Below are 18631 nucleotides of genomic sequence, written 5' to 3' on the forward strand. Positions count from 1 at the left end.
ATATCGGCAGGCGAAATCTTCAGCAGTTCTTGCCCCCTATCCCCCTCGTCTATTGAGATTCGGGGGTGGTTGCCTTGACCGCGATACCATCCACAATGAAATTGCTTATGTATTGGTGATCGGTGGCCACTGCCTTACCCCCAACGCGCTCTAATGTATATAAATCTACGGAGATGTGCCTCATGTATATGCATCGAGTTTGGAATAAGACGGGGCGCATTTGTACATTGAGGCGGATACAGTGGAGTTGCCCTGTTTAATATGTGACAGGGTATACATACCAGATCGAAGAAAAAACAATAGCAATGCTGGAATAAAATTTGATTTCTTAAAAATGCTTCTGCCATGAGTTTCATAATACGTAGAGTTGAATAGTTCAGTTTTCACAAAGAGTAGGGTATAAGTACAGAGAGAAACAAATCAAGCCTAAGAAAGTTACTGAAAAGAATTGTAAAAGTCTTTAAATGTATCAAAAAAACTACTGGGATTTCACAGGAACTCAAAAGAAAATATAATTCTCAATCAAAAATTATATTTCACGAAATTTTTCTTCTATTATCTCGAATTTTTTCTGAAAATATCTTTTTCCAATATGAAATATTAATTATTTAGAGCAAGTGAAATTTATTTTTAAACAGTGTTTTATTTTTTACAATTATGCCACTTGAAAAAAAAATCGGAAACGATTGTTTAAGAAAATAATGTTATGTTTTGAATGAAATCACTTATATTTTATATGAAATTTGAAAATACAACTTTGAAAAAGTATCATCAATAAAAACCGCAAAGAATATAAAACTCTCTCTTTTTCTTCTGATACTTAAATCCGCTTTCTTTGCTGAGAATTATAATTTTAAGTGTCACAATGGTTAACTGGCTTTTACTGTTATTTCTCGTAGACCAAAATGATTTAAAAAATATAAAATAATTAGGAGCTTTCTAAATCTACATTGTGACCAATAGCCTGATAATAGTATTTGAAAATAGAAATACACCAATAGAAAAGTATTTTTCATCAAATTACTCACTAACAATATCTGATCAAGCAAGTAAGGTTTACTTGCCATCTTTTTGCAATTATTACAAAGCAGTTTTGGGAATGAATTTTTCAATAAGATTTAATACTTTAATAATAATGCCCGATACCCGCTCATGCATCGAAATCTGAAATAAATTTAATAAATTTATCTAAAATAAAATCATCCACAAACGTTACAACTAGATACGAAAAATCATCTTTTAACCCAAAATATCTAGATCATTTTATGGACTTTTAAAATGAATCAATATGACTGTACGTTCTGGAAACAGAAAGAATCGTCTTATTAGATAGAAAACTACACTTTCAAGTGATTAAATAAAAAAAAAAGGGGGGGGGGGCGATAGTAAGCAATAATAAAATCATTTCACTTTGATACAATACATTGTATTCCTATACTTTTATATAATTTAATGAATGGCTACTTATTTGCATATTTTGCATACGAAAGAAAAATAGCAAAAAGTTAAGAAAGAAATGCTCCTATTTTCTTAAATAAATAAGAATCAAACTTTCGCGCATCATTTCTACTTATGCAGGGAAACTTTGAATATATATATATATATATATATTGCCGTAAAAGATATAGAAATATTGTCAGCGAAAAAAAAATTATTAAAACCCAGTTACAGAAAAAATGTCGAAAAATTCGATAAGCAAAGAAATTCTGAGGACCTCAAATTTTAATCTCGAAGATGTCAAACAACAGTAGCCTTTATATTTATTTCTTGATTTTCGAAGCAGAATTTATATAACAACAAAAGTTTGCAAGCCATCTACATTTCAAAAGATAGTAAAATTGAACTTTTCAACTTTTTACTTTCATCTCATCACATTTTAAAACAAATATTTTTTTTAAAAAAATTTCTTGATATTCCAGATTCTCCCTTTCCTCATTATAACAGGAGACTAGAAAATTAATAACACGAAAGTATGAACACAAGAACAACGCTAGAGAAGACATACAATCAATTTTTTTTTAATATATAAAGTAAGATATATTTTACAACTGCAAAAATTAATTTCAAAGTTAAGAAATTCACAGAGTAAAACGCAGACATCTCAATAAAAGATAATGAAACACATCTAACCCACATAAACAAAAAGCAAAGGTATATTTAGTCTTCCACAAAGCCCCCCGTAATAGGAAGCGCTATCAATGACATAAAATAGATTACTCCTCCGTCTCACAATCAATATCTGATCTATACGTCTCCCAATCGGTAGGAATTTACCGTTAGTCCGGGAAGGGGGGGGGGAGGAAATCACATTTACTTTAGCCAAACTCTCCCTTTTTCTGACTCTCGCTTATACTTCTTATATCCAGCGTCGAACCATTAACGGATTTCTCAGCATATAAACCCGATACCATCTTAATTCGTCTCGGCCACTGCCTGCGAGCGAAGAAGCAAATAAAAAGGAAGATCTGTCCAGATTCTTATAGGTCAGACGCCCGCAAAAATGCCGGCCTGATGACCCCTCGGTGCGTCATTTCAGCCCCGCTGCCCTTTTTCCTCCAGGACCCGAAACCTCATCAATGGGAAGGAAAGAGCAAGAAAGAACAAAAAAATAGATTTCCTCCACATAGGTTCTGTCCTTCTCTATTGAAAACCGTTTTCCTGGATGGCGATTCAATGCGCACGGCCATGCCAGGCAGTTGGGAGCATTAGGACCCGACTTTGATAGCGCGTGGTATGGGGGCCCAGATAGCTTCTGGCCCCCACCCTCGCCAATTCCGATCGCATCCAGGTTTGTACATGGGCGGCCATCAAAGCTTATCTAGCGGATGGGCTATCCATTGTGGCGTTTGGCATCCATTCCGAGATGGAAAAGTTTCAACTAGCCGGCGTCGTTGAAAAGGCCCTTTCCGCTGGAATTCTTCCTTTCCTGGCGTGTACCTACACAGTGGTGGCGTAATGGGACAATTTATCGACTGTCTCCGCGCTGGCCTGTTTAGATTTTATTGCCTCTTCTTAGAGCTCCGTTAGCGGTTTTTATTCGGGCGGGAAATGCATGCAGGTATAGGTCGGGGATTCGCCGGAATGGGTGGCGATACGGCTGGAGCGTTTTTCGGACCTAAGTGCATTCAATGGAATTCTATAAAAGTTATTTCCTTTATAATGGCACAAAGGAGGCAGATGGGAAACAGGGTTGTAAGGTGAAATGTGTCCACCACAAAAATGCTGAATTATTCATTGGAAGTGGTACGAAAATATAAGTTTGCATCGGTTTTACGGTCATTTGTTTAGGAATCTGTTTATCACGCTGTATTTTGCAAAACATAAAATTTCCAGAAATGCATGCTTTATAAATGCTGGATACAAAATTAAACGAAAATTTATATACGCTTTGGATTAGATTTCTTATATTATGAGAAATCACCTCAATTACTTTTTAAAAAGTTAACGAAAGAATGTAATAATGAATCAAAACAGCTTGCTTTTGCTTTTTTTTTATTTAAAGAGAAAATTATAAAAAAAAGTTAAATGCAAATTTCAGATAATAATATTATTCTGTAAAAAGAAAATTCTATTTTTTAGCACCTCGCAAAGACGATTTTTTTGTGTAAAATTTTTAAACAATATTTATTAATTTTCCTTGAATAAGATAAATAAATTTTATACTATTATATCAAACAACAATACATTCATTCCTAAAATGTTATTCTGTTAAAGCAAATAAATATTAAAACAGATTTATTGCATTCTGTAAAGCTAACTTCAATGTATTAATTCAGATTTCAATTTTTGAATTCATTTTTAATATTATTCTTTTGAATAATCTGATAAATATTTGTGTTATTACTAACACCACAGAAATTTATAAATCATAATATTGGATGAAACACCTTTTTTTTTTCTCCCAAGATTTATAAAATTCCTTTACCTTTAAAAATTGTTACCTTTATTTGTATAAAGAATCATGAACTACATGAATTTCGATTAATAGATTTTCATACATTTCTTTTTTAGGATAGAACCAGTGCAATACCTTTATTTTTAAATTCACGAGATAAAAGTATTATTGGATGGTAGCAATCTTAAGAAATTATACCTTAATGTGAAGTAATATAAGCATTGACAATTCAATATATTTCAAACATTTAATAATTCCTATTCGACGTTTATTGCAAAAGTAAAATAATTTTATATGTTTTTCAAGGGGTTGCTGTTAAATGACGCATAAATAAAAAGATGCATTATAAACGATTTTGATTATTACAAATCTAATGTCATTAATGCGCATTTTTAAAGATAAAACTAAAACTAAAACATTACTCCAAAGCACTAAAAATAATAATTAAATTATAAATAATAGTAAATAAAATATAAATAATAAAAAAAAATAATTTAAAATTTATCATAAATGTAAAAAAAAATCATCTTTACGGTATACCTTGAGTATTTCTTGTGCATTTCTTATATGATTAAATGCTTGATTGCATGCACATAAAAAAAGTATTTAATCGTCGTTGTCTGTGGGTATAAAGTATAATAATATGAAATGAATAAATTTTAATGTTTCTTAACTAGAGTTTTGACGGAAAAAAAGTTCTAAATGTCTAATGTTCTCGCCTTTTATTTAAAAATGGAAGGATGGAAAAGGACGTTATTCTGCAGCTTTCCGGGGGGGGGGGGGACAGAAAATTTGTGAATTTTAGAAAAGGGAGATGACGATGAAATAATTGACATTTTTCATCGCATAAATGAAACATACTGATATTCAGTATGATATCAGAAACATACTAATATTTTTCAGTTGTTAAAAAATTATGAAACAACAGTGACTGATATGAAATCACGTATAAATATAAATGGCGTATTAAAGAGGAACTAATAAACAGCTTTTTATCGCCCCTTTCAGGCATCTGAAAGAAAACGCAACATCTTTATTAACAATCTAAGAAGGAACCTAAAAGTAAAAGATTTATCTACGCTATCTTTGGGCGGCATAGGTAACAACAAAACATTTTAGGTAGAGATTTATTTTGTACGCTTATTTCTTTTTTACTGTGCACTGTTTCTCTTCTCCCGTGTCAGGAACGGTCCGCTGATATACGCAGGAACATCAAGAAATGCGAATGGCCCTCAGACAGGTGACTTCCCGATTCCCTGGTGGACCATTTCCGAAAACCACGGTTTTGTTTGGACAACTCGGCGTCCAGGCACTATGGATGGATCCCTAGGGAGGCACTGGTCGACCTGTCCTTTGTCCCTTTTCCGTTGGCCCGAAATGTTTCAATTGACCGGCACTTTGCAACATCCATCTCTCGGTAGTCGCCTGATTGCAATCCTCGAGGGCTCAATCGGCCCAACGACAAACAACAACTTTGTGGAACGGCCGGCGTGTGGAAATATCGCCGGGAAATTTACTGTCGGAGGAAATACGCTTTGGTGTTGTGGAAATATCATTTGTTTTTTTCATTCTTTCTGTTATACACCAGTGGCAAAACCTTCCAGTTAAAAAAAGAAACTGAAATAGATGTTCGGTATATTCGTTTAGTCGAGAGTTGAGAAATGGCTAAAAAGTGATAAATTTGAAGTTGGTTTAAAGAATTCCTATAGTTTTTAAATGAGTTTTCAGATAATATTATTTGTAGCGATTAGTTTATTTTAGATAACATCAAATACGTAAACTTGTTTCATTATTCCCTATATATTTGAGATAAAAACAAAAGGCATGATTAAAAAAAAATGAAAAATTTTGTTGTTTCTAGTTTGATTTCAAAATAATAATAATTCACAGTCAATAATTAAATCTGTAACTCTAGATTTATTTTCTTTAAATGTATGAACAAAGCATGGATATAAATGTAAATTGTAATGCAATTATGCAAAGATAATTATTATCTATAACATTAAAAATACTTAAGAACACAATATCACATATTATTGTTTCTAGTCTGACTTTAAAATAATAGTAATCATAATAATTCACTGCCAATAATTTAATCTATAAATCCAATAACTAAAAAAACAGAATTATTTCACGTAATGTGACGATATGCCATGATGAATTTCATATAATTTAATATCACCTAATACAACATAATCATGTCTATGAATTATATTTATAATTATCGTCATTTTACTATCAGTACATTTATTGAGGTAGAATTCTGTCTGAGAATAACTGCAGAATTTTAATTATTCGAATGGTTTTGAAGGAGGGGAAAAAATCCGCAAACAAAATCTTATCAAGGAATAGCGAAGCAAACAACTTTAATATGTTCTTCAAGAAATAATTTTTTGATGTCTGTAAACAGACAAACTAAAAAATAATATTGTTTTTGCAAATATTAAAAGAAACAAACTTTTCTTTTGCCACTTATAAAATTATGGGAAAATCAGATTTTCTGTATGAGAGTTGGCACTAATTAAGTTGGCACAGGGCAATTGAAGTTTTATTGCACAATCAAAATACGGATATTCCAAGAATTTTGAGAAAAAGCGGATATGGATTAATTTATACTGAAACACACCAATATGAAAAAAAATTATAATATAGGGATGAAAAAAATTCTATTTAAAATTAATTTAGGTATTAAGAAAAGAGTTTCCAAATTTTTCGGTTCAAAATAAAAAGCAGAACAGAAAAAGAGGAAAAAAAAAAAAAACATATTTAAATTTAAATGCAGTCAAAAGTAATAAATAAATTAATAAAAATCACATAGTGTAAGTAAAAGCTCTGAAATTTAGTAAAAACTTTTTTTTAATCTGCAAAAACAAACAGAAGGCAAAATAATAAAACATAGTTCCTGATGGAACGAAACGGAAGAATCGCTTACCTATTCATTCTTTTTAAAAAATAAATTTGTCAAAAATAAAAGTAAATTAGATGACTGATAACAATAAAAAAAAAAAAAATCAGCTGCCGAAAATGAAAAAGCAGAAATCATGAAGAAACACGGCCATTCTGCAGAATGGAATAGACTAATTACAACGTTTAAAAAAGGTACAATCGTGGCAGAACGAAAACGAGGTAACTTTCTTGCGAAACAATAAAAAGAAATAATACAAAAAAAATAAGAAAATAATAATACAGCTTTAAGCAAAAAGAAATAATGCGAACCGGAAAAAAAAAAAAAAAAATGCTCCGCAACTTAACTGTAAAAATTTTTTCCCTCACTGTTTCTTCCAAAAATCGGAAAATAGCTAAACACAGGGTGCAATCACATCAATAAAAGTAAAAATGTTACAAAGAATGATGCTTAGTTAAAAAAAAAATAATAATAATAACTGTAACAACAATAAAAATACTCAATTACAAAACTGAGTTGAAGTTAATATCGACCGATAAAACACGTTACAAGGAAGGCTGAAAAACTCTAAACAAAACAAAATAGAAAAAACGATAAAAGCGTCATTAAAGTTAAAACTGCCTCCCGATCAAGCGATCACTAATTTGTCTTAATTCTTGCTCGGACCTCTTTTCTGTAATTAATATCTTACTTCGGAAGACTTAACAACAGAAGGAACTGAATGAGCGGGGGGGGGGGTGAGGCAGAGGTTTATAATGAACCGGTAGCAAATGCCAAGCGGGGGGGGGGCGACCTTTATTTTTAAGAAACGGTGTGATTTAACGTCACGGGTAGCGATAAAACAGAGGGCGGGGGAGGACCAGAGCGAGCAGGTCAACGGAAAACTCACGGCAGGTTCCCGCGCGCTCAAATAATAATAATTTAGCGGAAAAGCCGGCGCTAAAATTCTTCGAGTGAAAACAAAAAGGCAAATCAATTAATCTAGGGTTCTGGGATACAAAGCATAGAGGAAGGACGGGGGTAGGCTAGGAGGGCACGGGTTGGGGGGAGGGGCACTGGAGCGAAACAATACCTTAATGGAAGATTGATTGTTCGACGTTCGCTGTTTCGTTGGGGTGCAAGGTGGGGGGGGCTAGTATGTAATGCAGTGTAAGTCGGAAAGCACGGATCGGTTGGGGGGTGGGGGTGCAAGGAAATGGCACCTTCTGGGAAAGGCTGAAATATTAACAACGGTGCATTGAAGGGGAAGAAGTTTAAACTTTGTTCAAAACGTCGTTCAATGAGTTGAGCGATCACTACCCCCCACTCCCACCTAGGATTCGGGTGCCCCGAAAGAAGTATAGGTTACGGTACAACAGAAGGCGGGGGATATGATGTAATTTTGGAAAATACACCCGCCCCTTCCGAAGCAAAAGTATGATGATTTCTTTTTTTTTTCCTATATATATTTTATTATTATTTTTATTTTATTTTTTCCAGTAATTTTATTTTTTGAACTTTTTTTTCTCTTCCTTCCCCCCCACCTTATCCATTGTTATTATTATTCTCCATTTTGAGGAAGCCCTTTTCCAGCGCGGAAAAGAAAAAGGAATTGTTTCTCGCCGGCCTACCCCTCACCCCCCCACCAAGTCGTACGTCTTTTAATGGCGAAACTTTATTAAATTTATTTTCGTAAACGGTTTTTAGTTCCGACTTGTTACCGGTGATTATACGGCAGGCGAGGTCCCCGAGGCCTGTTATTAAAAGCGATTTTTCTCGGGTTTTCCGATGATGCATTTCTGTCCCTTGATTATATCAATTAGATGTTGTGTAAGCTCCTGAAGTTGTCCCATTATTCACCGGACGCCTCCCCCTTCCAGCACATACAAAACCATCCTCCGCCGAGAAACTTTCATCAAATCGTTGAGTCCCTCGTTAACTTTTTTGTAACCCTTTTCTATGCATACAAGAGGTGTTTTTAGGGAAACATTTAATCACTCCGGAGAACATAGGTTGTTGCAAGAACGTAAATTTGCATCGTGGTGTAAAATAAAAAGGCACATTTGGGTTGTCACACCTCAATTAGGGAGGTTATTTATTGGCTCGAGTCGGGTTTTTTCATTCATAATTATTAATAACTTCGGCCGAGAATTGCGAAGAGGGCTGCATTCTTTTATAGGAAGGGTCAGTTTTGAGATTTTTATTAAAATTATATTGCTCTGAAAATAATTATGACTCCTGATGAATGATTACCTTTCACTAAAAATTTTAAATGACATGGAATGAAGTCGTTATGAGCTTGTACCAAACATAAGGGTCTTGAGTTTTTTCGTATATATATTAGGAGTTCCTAATCGAGGTTTTAATTTTTTTACAGAAATTATTTATAAGGTATGTAAAAATGGTTATGATAATAGAATAACAACGAAAATACAAAGAGAAAAAAGAAAAAGAGTACGCGAAAAGCATAGGTTGCCAAGTGAAACAAATAATTTTAAAGAAAATGTAAAATAAAAGATAGTTTAAGTAAAAATTTAAACTTCATATTATGAAATAAAATTTTGACAACATTTTTCTAAAGAGCAATGTTATGAGTTGGATAACAGTTTATCGAAGGAGCTCAAAATTTAAAGCACTTTATTTTAAATAGGCATTGACTTCCAAATAAAATGAGAAATAGAGGATAAAGGCTTTCATGGGGTAATAATTTTACAGGCATAGCAGAATATTAATTTTACAAATCAAAAATGTTAATATAGAGTATAAAACTTCCCAATGAAGCTTTCATTTAAATATTTAAGTATTTGATTTAGTTTCCATACTAGATTTTATCGATGCTAAAAATATAAAATGATGCATTATATTAAAAAAAGCAGCCAATAAACTTTTTCTTTAAGGAAGAAAGGAAAATGCATGATACATATAAAGAAGGAGGAAATGATAATATTCAGTAATATTGGAACATAGATTATGCATAACAATTATTACGTTTAGAAGAATAATCCCATAAACTGTTTATCTCCTGCATGTTAAGCACTGATAAAATATATTTTTAAAAATTCTATCAAAAATTCCCTTTATAACAAATGTTATTGGCACAGTATCATTCCGTGAAACCCCACTGGATAAAAATTATGATTTACTTTACTCACTAAATTTGTTTAATATGATGCAAATATGAAGATGTATATAATTTAAGAACAATAATATACATTCATAAAAATTAAATTTCACTTCATTTGAAAAAATAAATTCCTTTTTGAACAAACTTAGCTGTAACATTGAGTTTGAGACTCCTTTTTAAGGCTCATTAATTATCTGAAAAATCTTCGTTTCGGTTTTTTTTTTGACCCTGTACCAGAATAAGTCAATAAACAAGATCTGCCACTACTCAGAACGACGGGGAAGATGGGGGAGGGGGGTCAAGAAGTTACCGAATAGTTAATCAACATTGTAAGAGGTGGGGAAAAAAATGCTCGATAAAAATAGCGGAATTCAAAGAAAAAAAATCTGCTGTCATTTTTCAAGATGAAGATGGAGTAGAAATTAAATCTCGACATTTTTTTTTTCTGTTATTAATAAATATAAATCAATCTATTAAATGGAAAAATATTAGAAATAAAATCTGAGAGAAAAAAAAAAGCAAAACAATGCCTCCTTTTTTTCTCTCTTCTAGTCTTTTTTTTTTTAAATATGACGATACTTTTCTAAAACCAAAATTTTGAAAGCAATATACAGAAAACTGAAATTAAATGAAACTTTTTGTTTAAAAGATATATCATTTGCTTCAATAATAAAATAACTTTATCATTATACACTGCGATAGCAGATCCTAATTACTAATGCTAGAGGATTTAAATCAGCTCTTCAATATTAAATAAAAACAGATTTCAAATGCTTTATTTTCTATTAAAAATATAAAATAAATAAAAAAAAATGCTTTATTATTCTTAGAAATGGTCCTACCTTTTAAAAATCAAAAATAATCATTAAATGATTATAACATAACTAAAGACTCCTCTCCGAATTGTTTTTACTAGAAGAATGAATTAGTGCATAATTTATAATTTTTAAAACAATAAATAACGAGTTGTATAAAAATATAGAGGCAAGAGTATGGTTGGTTCGGTCTCAAATCATTCACATGAGATTTAAGAATATTTTATCACTTTGTAGACACTGTGCATTATTATTCTATGCGTAATATTTTTATTTATTTTGTTTTATTTACTTATTACTTGATAACTGATTCTATCTGTTCTATGAGTTCAGTTGATACCTGGCATGGACTACAGAAAAATAATTATTTTTTTTTAAATAGAAAAATTGCAGCAATTTAATTTATCTTAAAAATTAATTCCAAAGTATTCCTTTTTCAACGTATATCGTAACAGAAAGCATAAAGCATGCTTTTCCATAAATGAAATTTATATTATATAAATTAAACTAAATCATGATTCAAAAGCAATATAAGGCAGAACATATATCAAAACTATTTAATGTATGATTCGCATAAAAATGTAAAATGAAATAAATTAATTTCAAAAATTGCAAGAACTTTTTAAAAAAAATAATAATATTCCACTTTAGAGACTTTTCCAACAATCCTATGATACATATCTTCCTGGAGGAATCAAATCGTAATTTTGTAATCGCTCCCTAACCGCCGTAAGAAAATTAAATTTAATGCCATCCGGGGAATAACTTTTTAAATATATCAAGGGGAGGAAAAACTACTGACTGCGAGAGAAGAAGAAAAATGTTAGAAGAGGGGGGCGTTCGAAACTTAATTGATGAATTTTTAATAGCACCCATTGGTAGGGAAGGGGAGAGGGCTTGGAAGGATAGGGGTTAGCGAAACATTTTTTTTTTTCTCTGGTGCAATCCTAACGGAGGAAGAACAGATTGAGGATAAGACCTGGTAGTACATAACATTTTCCTTGTTTAGTTGCTGGCATTTACTTTTTTTCATGCCCCTGGCAATCTTTTTTCTTTATTTCGCCAGTGTGTTAACGATCCCAGGCAAAAAGCTGCAGATTGTGATGAACAGATGTTGTAGCCAAAAAGGTAAGAAAAATACTCTGATCCTAACTGAATTTTTTAGATGTGATATTCATGAGTTATACAGGTTCCATCAGGGCTTGGGTGAGCTTCTTAAGTTCCTTATAAAATAACGCTTTACAAAAGTGCCAAGTTGTCGCATATGGGTATAATTTTAGACATGTGTATACAATATTTTTACACTGCAATTATTCATTTAGGAACAATTAAAGAATTCATTCTGCCTATAAAGTAAAGACCCCCCGCTCATCAAAACAGTTTATTGAATGGCATAGTCATGAAATGTCAACTTTTAACTAGTTACTTTAATTCACAGATCCGGGAGAAAAAAAAAAATTGCTTTTTTTTTTTGCAAGAAATTTATTAAATCCAGTAATATCTATAACTTCTTCAGGAACGAAAAAGCTCAATTAGCTCAAAATCTTTTAATAAGCACTATGAAAATACACATTTATAATATATAAAGTTGCAATTTAAAACATGGCAGCAACTCTCCATTTGTTCATTCTTTCCCCAGGTACGCCAATACACATATTTTACTCTCCGAACAGGTTGTCATTTGTTGACATCTACGTAATTAATGCCGATGAATTATTAACAATGCCAATTAAGACCTTACATTTATATTAATCTGAAAATGACAAATATAAATTATTAAAAAAAATTCACAGAAGGCCAAAAGTGTATGCATTTAATTCTAAAATAATTTAAAGAAAGGAGAATTCGGGGAACAAAAGGCTACATGTTTTTTCCCCCCTTAAGATTACAGAATGTAATAGAAAGGTAATAACTGTAAAGATATGATTATGAAATTCGTTGACAAATTTAATATAACGATAAGCGAGCGCACGCACGCACGCACGCACGCGCACACGCACACACACGCGCACACACACACACACACACACACACACACACACACACACACACACACACACAATCTTAATGCTGATGGTATTTACATTTTTACCCTTTTATAACCCATTTTAAAAGCTTTTAACAAACGATATAATAGTTGGAAATGGTAAAATTTGCGTGTACAAGAAACCAATATCATAAACATGGCTCAAAAGTCGTTTCTTAATATAATTTAAGCGTAATTTAATGGGGGGAAAACCATCAACTAACTTATATCACTAACTACAATATTTGTAAATGAATTAAAAAATAGGTACCAGATTTTAATTTCAGTATTTGCATGTCCCGAACAATTTACTTCAATTTATATAATTTAAAATAAAACTATCATTGTTATTGAAAAAAAAAATATATAAAAACGTTGACTTCAAATTGTCTGGCTTTTCCCGCGAAATTCCGACGATCCAAATGAGACAGCGGAATCTCAAAAAAATATTAAATCATAATCCAAGCAGATTGAACATTTACTCACATTTTTCTAAAATATTGCAATTTAAAACGAATTTTAAATGCACGATTGCAAGTATTATTTCTGAAAAGGAAATAAATAAGATGCGATATTCGAAAGCAATACACATCACTTGCACAAAGAAAGGAGTAAAACGGAATCTACATCACACAAAAATAAACTGATGGTGGAACAAAATCTTATCTTTTCTCACTCTAAGCGCACAATTCCCAGGTAATGCGTTTACTAACATACTTCCGGACTATATTCTATTTCCACGTGTTGCAAAAGCTTTTAATAATGGTACCTTCGCAATTCTTTCACTTTTTTTTTGTCACACTCCTTCCCTGACGAAGCGATATATTTTTCTTTTATTTTTTCCCCGACTCGACGTTTCATTTGTGTAAAGCAAAAGCGGATAAAATTTGAATAACATCGCAAATGTAAATTTCAAAGCTCCCCGTTGCTAGGCTTCCAGTAAATGACAATTCAAAACTCGTTACGACTTTTTCATCGATTTCTTATTTTATTACGACTTTCCCCCACTCCCTGCCGCATATTTTCCATTCTCCAGCGTTGCACCTACGGGAAGAAGAAGAATGCCAATATACATACAGCAGAATGAGGGTATGTATTAAGAGACGTTTTAGCGTTCCTGTCATTTACCGTTTCAGTAATAAGAAAGATATACGAAGACTTAAGACTGGAACAAAATTGCATAAATACCACGAATTAGGAAGTATTAAGTCTGTTTTATTTTTGTATCATTTAGAGGATTTGTTAGAATTAATTGTAACGATGAAAAAATTCGAATCTGTACAACAGAACTGGATTTGATATAGTAGATTAGAAGGGTACTTGTATCAGCTTCAATAACTTTTCACAAAAATATACATTAATTTTTTTTTTAATTTTATATACAGAACAATTAAAATTGTGCAGATAAAAAAAATTGCATTAAATTATTTTTAAAAATAATTAAATACAAATAATTGTTTTGGTATAAGATTTCGAGAATTTCAATTAATTTGAAATGGACTTTTTCACCAAATATATATTATATATATCACATCTCAAGCGTTTAATAGATTTAGAAATAAAATATCCAGTTGTATTGTAAATTTAGAAGATAAGGTTGCTACGTTTTCATATGAAATATTTGTTATATTATTTATATAACAAATTAATTATTAATCCGATAATTTTTTTCCACTCTGTGCCTATATATCCTCCAAATTCTTTTATATTTCCTCATGTTTCTCAAAAACTTTTGACACATCATAAAGAAACAATAATACAAAATCTTTTTTATTACGTGAAATACAAACAACTTACTATGATGCCTTATTTAATTTTAAAAATAATGTCAAAGCAGTTATTTGCATTTAATAAGATTTCGAAAAAAAGAGAGAGAGAGATTAAATTCCAATTTATTTTAAGTAGGCTAATTTAAAAAAAAAATATGATGCATGTTAAGCATTTAAATAGATTCAGAAATAAAACCATCAGTTGTAATGTAAATTTAGAAAAGGGATTTGTCCGGCTTTCATATCAAATATTTTTTTTATGTTATTTATGCTATTAATAAGATAATTTTTCTTCTACTCTGTACTTAAACACCCCCAAACCAGTTTATATTTCATTATATGTTTCTAAAAACCTTTTGACACATTATAAAAAAACAATACTACAAAAGTTAATAAAACTGTTCTTCTTAAGAAAAATATTTTCATGACAGTCAATCCTTTATTGATTACACATTACTTAACGATCAACAGAATTAGTCAGCGATGTCAAAATCATGGGGAATTTCATAAACCAGCATTAAAGAAATAGTTTTCTCAAAACCTATTTTACTTAAAGACTCCTTTCAAACTTTAATGAAACCTGCAACCAACAAATCAGTGTTCCCAGCGCCAAGACGACTGGTCATCTTTAATCAATGCGATTCCTTTTAGTGCGGGAAGGAATGAAGAAAGGCTTTTCCCCGTGACTCACACAGCAACCTTAGCAACAGTCACTGCGAAACAGCTATTAGCGACAGAGCGAGGCAAGAGAAAAGGAATTGTCTACGAAGCGGTGATTACTAAGATCCTAATGAAGAGCTTCGATTCCAGGTCGCCTGTAATTGAGAGCCTGACATTCTCAGAGACATTTGTTTCGGATGGGAAGACCCAAAGGCTGTAAACGCCTCGCCGGATTGAAAGATGCATTTCTCAACAGGAATAGAAGCAGCAATACAAGTTACACCCTTCCCGATATACCACAGAATTATAAAAATGGCAGAAGCCCGGAAAGGAAAGACCGTAAATTATTTACCTGTATACAAATTTAAATTATATTTGAATAATAATGTTAGTTTTATTTACGGAATGATGAGTTCTAACTAAATGAAATTTAGGCATCCATCGCCAATCTGTAACTTAGGGCCAAGTTAAAAATTCTCGTCACTCTTTCAACCTCCATCATTATCGGATGCGAGGTCCCAACTCCTGTTTTGGCATCTAATAACTAAAGCAGTTTTTTTTTGATTGATTTATCGGTGTGAGAATACAGCAAAGTATGAATAAGAATTAGTTAAGGAATCGTAAACTTCACATTTTATTTGCAGTTTTTTTATGTTGGGTTGGAACTAAGTTTATGAGTTGAGGATTGCAGTTCTTATTGCTTTATATTTATGATGAATATTTTCGTCCGTATTTTTTTTTTTTACTTTGTATTAAGCATTATTATTATTATTTTGCTAATTGATCATTATTTGTTTTGATCCAGTTTCAGTGATTAGTTTTAATTTAAGTGTTCGAAAAATTTCTCAGAATCGGTCATAGAATCACGCGCCTTCATACCTAATTTCTATAGTGGCTATATAAAAAATAAAATCAAACTTACAATATTTTTAAACAGATTTTTCCCCCCATTTGAGATTTTCTACTACAACTTTTGCTAATAATTCAGTGACAATCAGATCCGAGTTATTGTAACAAGATAACAATAAATTATTTCCGGTCAATAAAAAAACTATTTAAGAATAAATAATTTTTAATTTTAAGAGTAATTAACAGTAAATTATGATTGCTTTTACTCCTTACAAAAAAATAATTCTATTAATAGTTCCTTAAAAATTATAATTTATAATTTCTTTATAGTTTCAGATGTCCACAATTTACGAATACTACATTTGAATAACTAATTATCTTGCATTGAAATTTGAAAACTCCAAAAAAGAGTGGTATTTACTAAACATTAAAGAAAACGCTTTATGAACAATACATATTAACCATCACAATTGAAAATATTCTGAGACTTTTTCGGCAAACGTGAACAAAAAAAGCATGCCCAGAAATGTATTTGGTTAATTTAGTAAATTAATTAGTAAATTTATTAATATAGTAAATGGATATCCACAACCAGTAGAAATTGAAGAATCTAGTATATTCGTCAAAACCAATGCGATTAAATGGTCATTATTAATATGAACCCTGTTTAGAATTAATAATAAACGATAAATTGTATTATTCGTAATACATATATTTAATCCAAATTTTGAATAAAATGTATGCTAAAAAATCGACATTTCCCACCCTCTTTAAATTAGAAACTAGTTGAGAGAGAGAACACCATTATAAAGCCTAAAATATATAGGTTATGAACACCTTAATACATTTTATAAAGCTATTTCTAAGTTTCGAAGTATTTTCTTTTTAAAACTCCAAAAGTAATTACGCTAATAACCGCAGCACTTAATTACATTTATTAATATGGAAAAAATTAAAAACCTAGGTGGCAGGTTTAGACGAACGCCTCTTTCTTCAAACCGCCAGTCATTTCACAAAGAAAACAATGTCTTTCACTTAAAGGTGAGATTCCTTCACACATCCCTTTCCATTCCATTCTCTTTAAAAGGGAAGCAAAAAAAAAAAAAAAAAAAAAAAGAGGGGGACCTTCAAAAAAACTTCCTCTGGTCCTTTTGTCACCTGACCCAAATCGCAATTCCGACCAAACATTTGCATTCGATTCCGGTGAATAGATAAAAGCATTGAGCGGTAAAGAAACAGAGGCACAGGGAAAACAGAAGAGAGGTAAGAAGAAAAAAGAGTGGGAGTAACAAAATAAAGAGCGAGTCGTACGGAGAGTGTAAAAAGTGGAACTCTCCCCCCTTCTTTCAATCTATTGAAGACGAGAGTCTATTATATCCGGCCTCTTTCTTTGCGAAGAGACAAAGGTAGTAATTACTGGGGGCACCTCCCTTACCGTGTCTCCGGATAACCTCCCTGACAGTCCGGGAAGTGCTGCGCTAATTGACGAATTCCACTCCCCCAGAGAAAGAATCCATTTATGTAATTTGAAATTGAGAAAATCAGATTTGGTAATGTTACCGGACAGGTGGTTTTTACGTCCATTAAAAAAAATTGGACGGTGTTTTTTTTTCCAAATTAAAATAATTAATTAAAGTAATGGAGAAAATATTCTTTAAACTATAGCTATAGAAAAACTAATGATTTGATACAGGTATAGGTGTTATTTGAAGCCTTCTCATGGTGGGTATTAAAATTATTCATTTATTACTTTTTCGCATATGAAAAGCATTGTAATCGTCAAAAAAAAAAAAAAAAAAAAAAAAAAAAAATCGAAATGAGATTATGTGAAATCTTCCATTTTTCAGATCTTGAGTCCGAAAAATAAATTTTTGGAATTATGTCTATCTGTCTGTGGACGGGATAAACCAAGAAGACTTTTTGAGCTAGACGAATGAAATTCAGCATATGGCCTTTACATTTGTAGATTTTTATCTACGAATTAATGAAATCAATCTATTCAGAGGAAATTGCTTGTCTGGCTCTCCAAATATAAGTTAGCATAATAACTACAAAATAAAAAAAAAGCTAGATGGATAAAATTTGTTACATAGATTTAACATGGAGGTATGTATCAAATTTCAAATCAAAATTATTGATAGTCTGACAGGTCTGTATTTTCACAAACATTCAAAAAACTCAATTGCTTAAATATAAGATTTCTATTAATCTGTTTTCAGTTGTAGTGATACGCTAAATTTAATTTCCATCGGTCGGAAAAATAGCGTTCAAAACATATATTTGTTTTTCTAGTATTAGTGTATAAACCTCATTAAAAGGTGGCAAAAACCTCATTCCAGATGGTTAACCTCATTCCAGGATTAATGATAAAAATCGCACATTATTAGGATCTTTCCTAAGTATTGTTCAGCAACGGCATATAGCTTATAATACGCAAGTGCATTTATCAGAGATAATGCGAGAAAGTTTTAGAGGGACCATTCCAAATGCTTTTGATACATAGATGAAAGATTTTCAAATCTGCGGAGACACCAATTTTCGTTAAGCTTGTTTGGAAACAAATGGTTTAGTTCTGATGTAATTTGACAATGTAAAATACAACCATTCAT

The 18631-nt window shown here is 31.5% G+C and overlaps 1 protein-coding gene across 7 annotated transcripts in view; it reads right to left on the reverse strand.

The window, feature by feature from the left end:
- LOC129985561 (zinc finger E-box-binding homeobox 1-like) overlaps positions 1–18631 on the reverse strand; it is a 558704-nt gene that overhangs the window by 31854 nt on the left and 508219 nt on the right. The window lies entirely within an intron of this gene.

The sequence above is a fragment of the Argiope bruennichi genome, chromosome 1 (assembly GCF_947563725.1).
Source record: "Argiope bruennichi chromosome 1, qqArgBrue1.1, whole genome shotgun sequence".
NCBI classification, from domain to species: domain Eukaryota; kingdom Metazoa; phylum Arthropoda; class Arachnida; order Araneae; family Araneidae; genus Argiope; species Argiope bruennichi.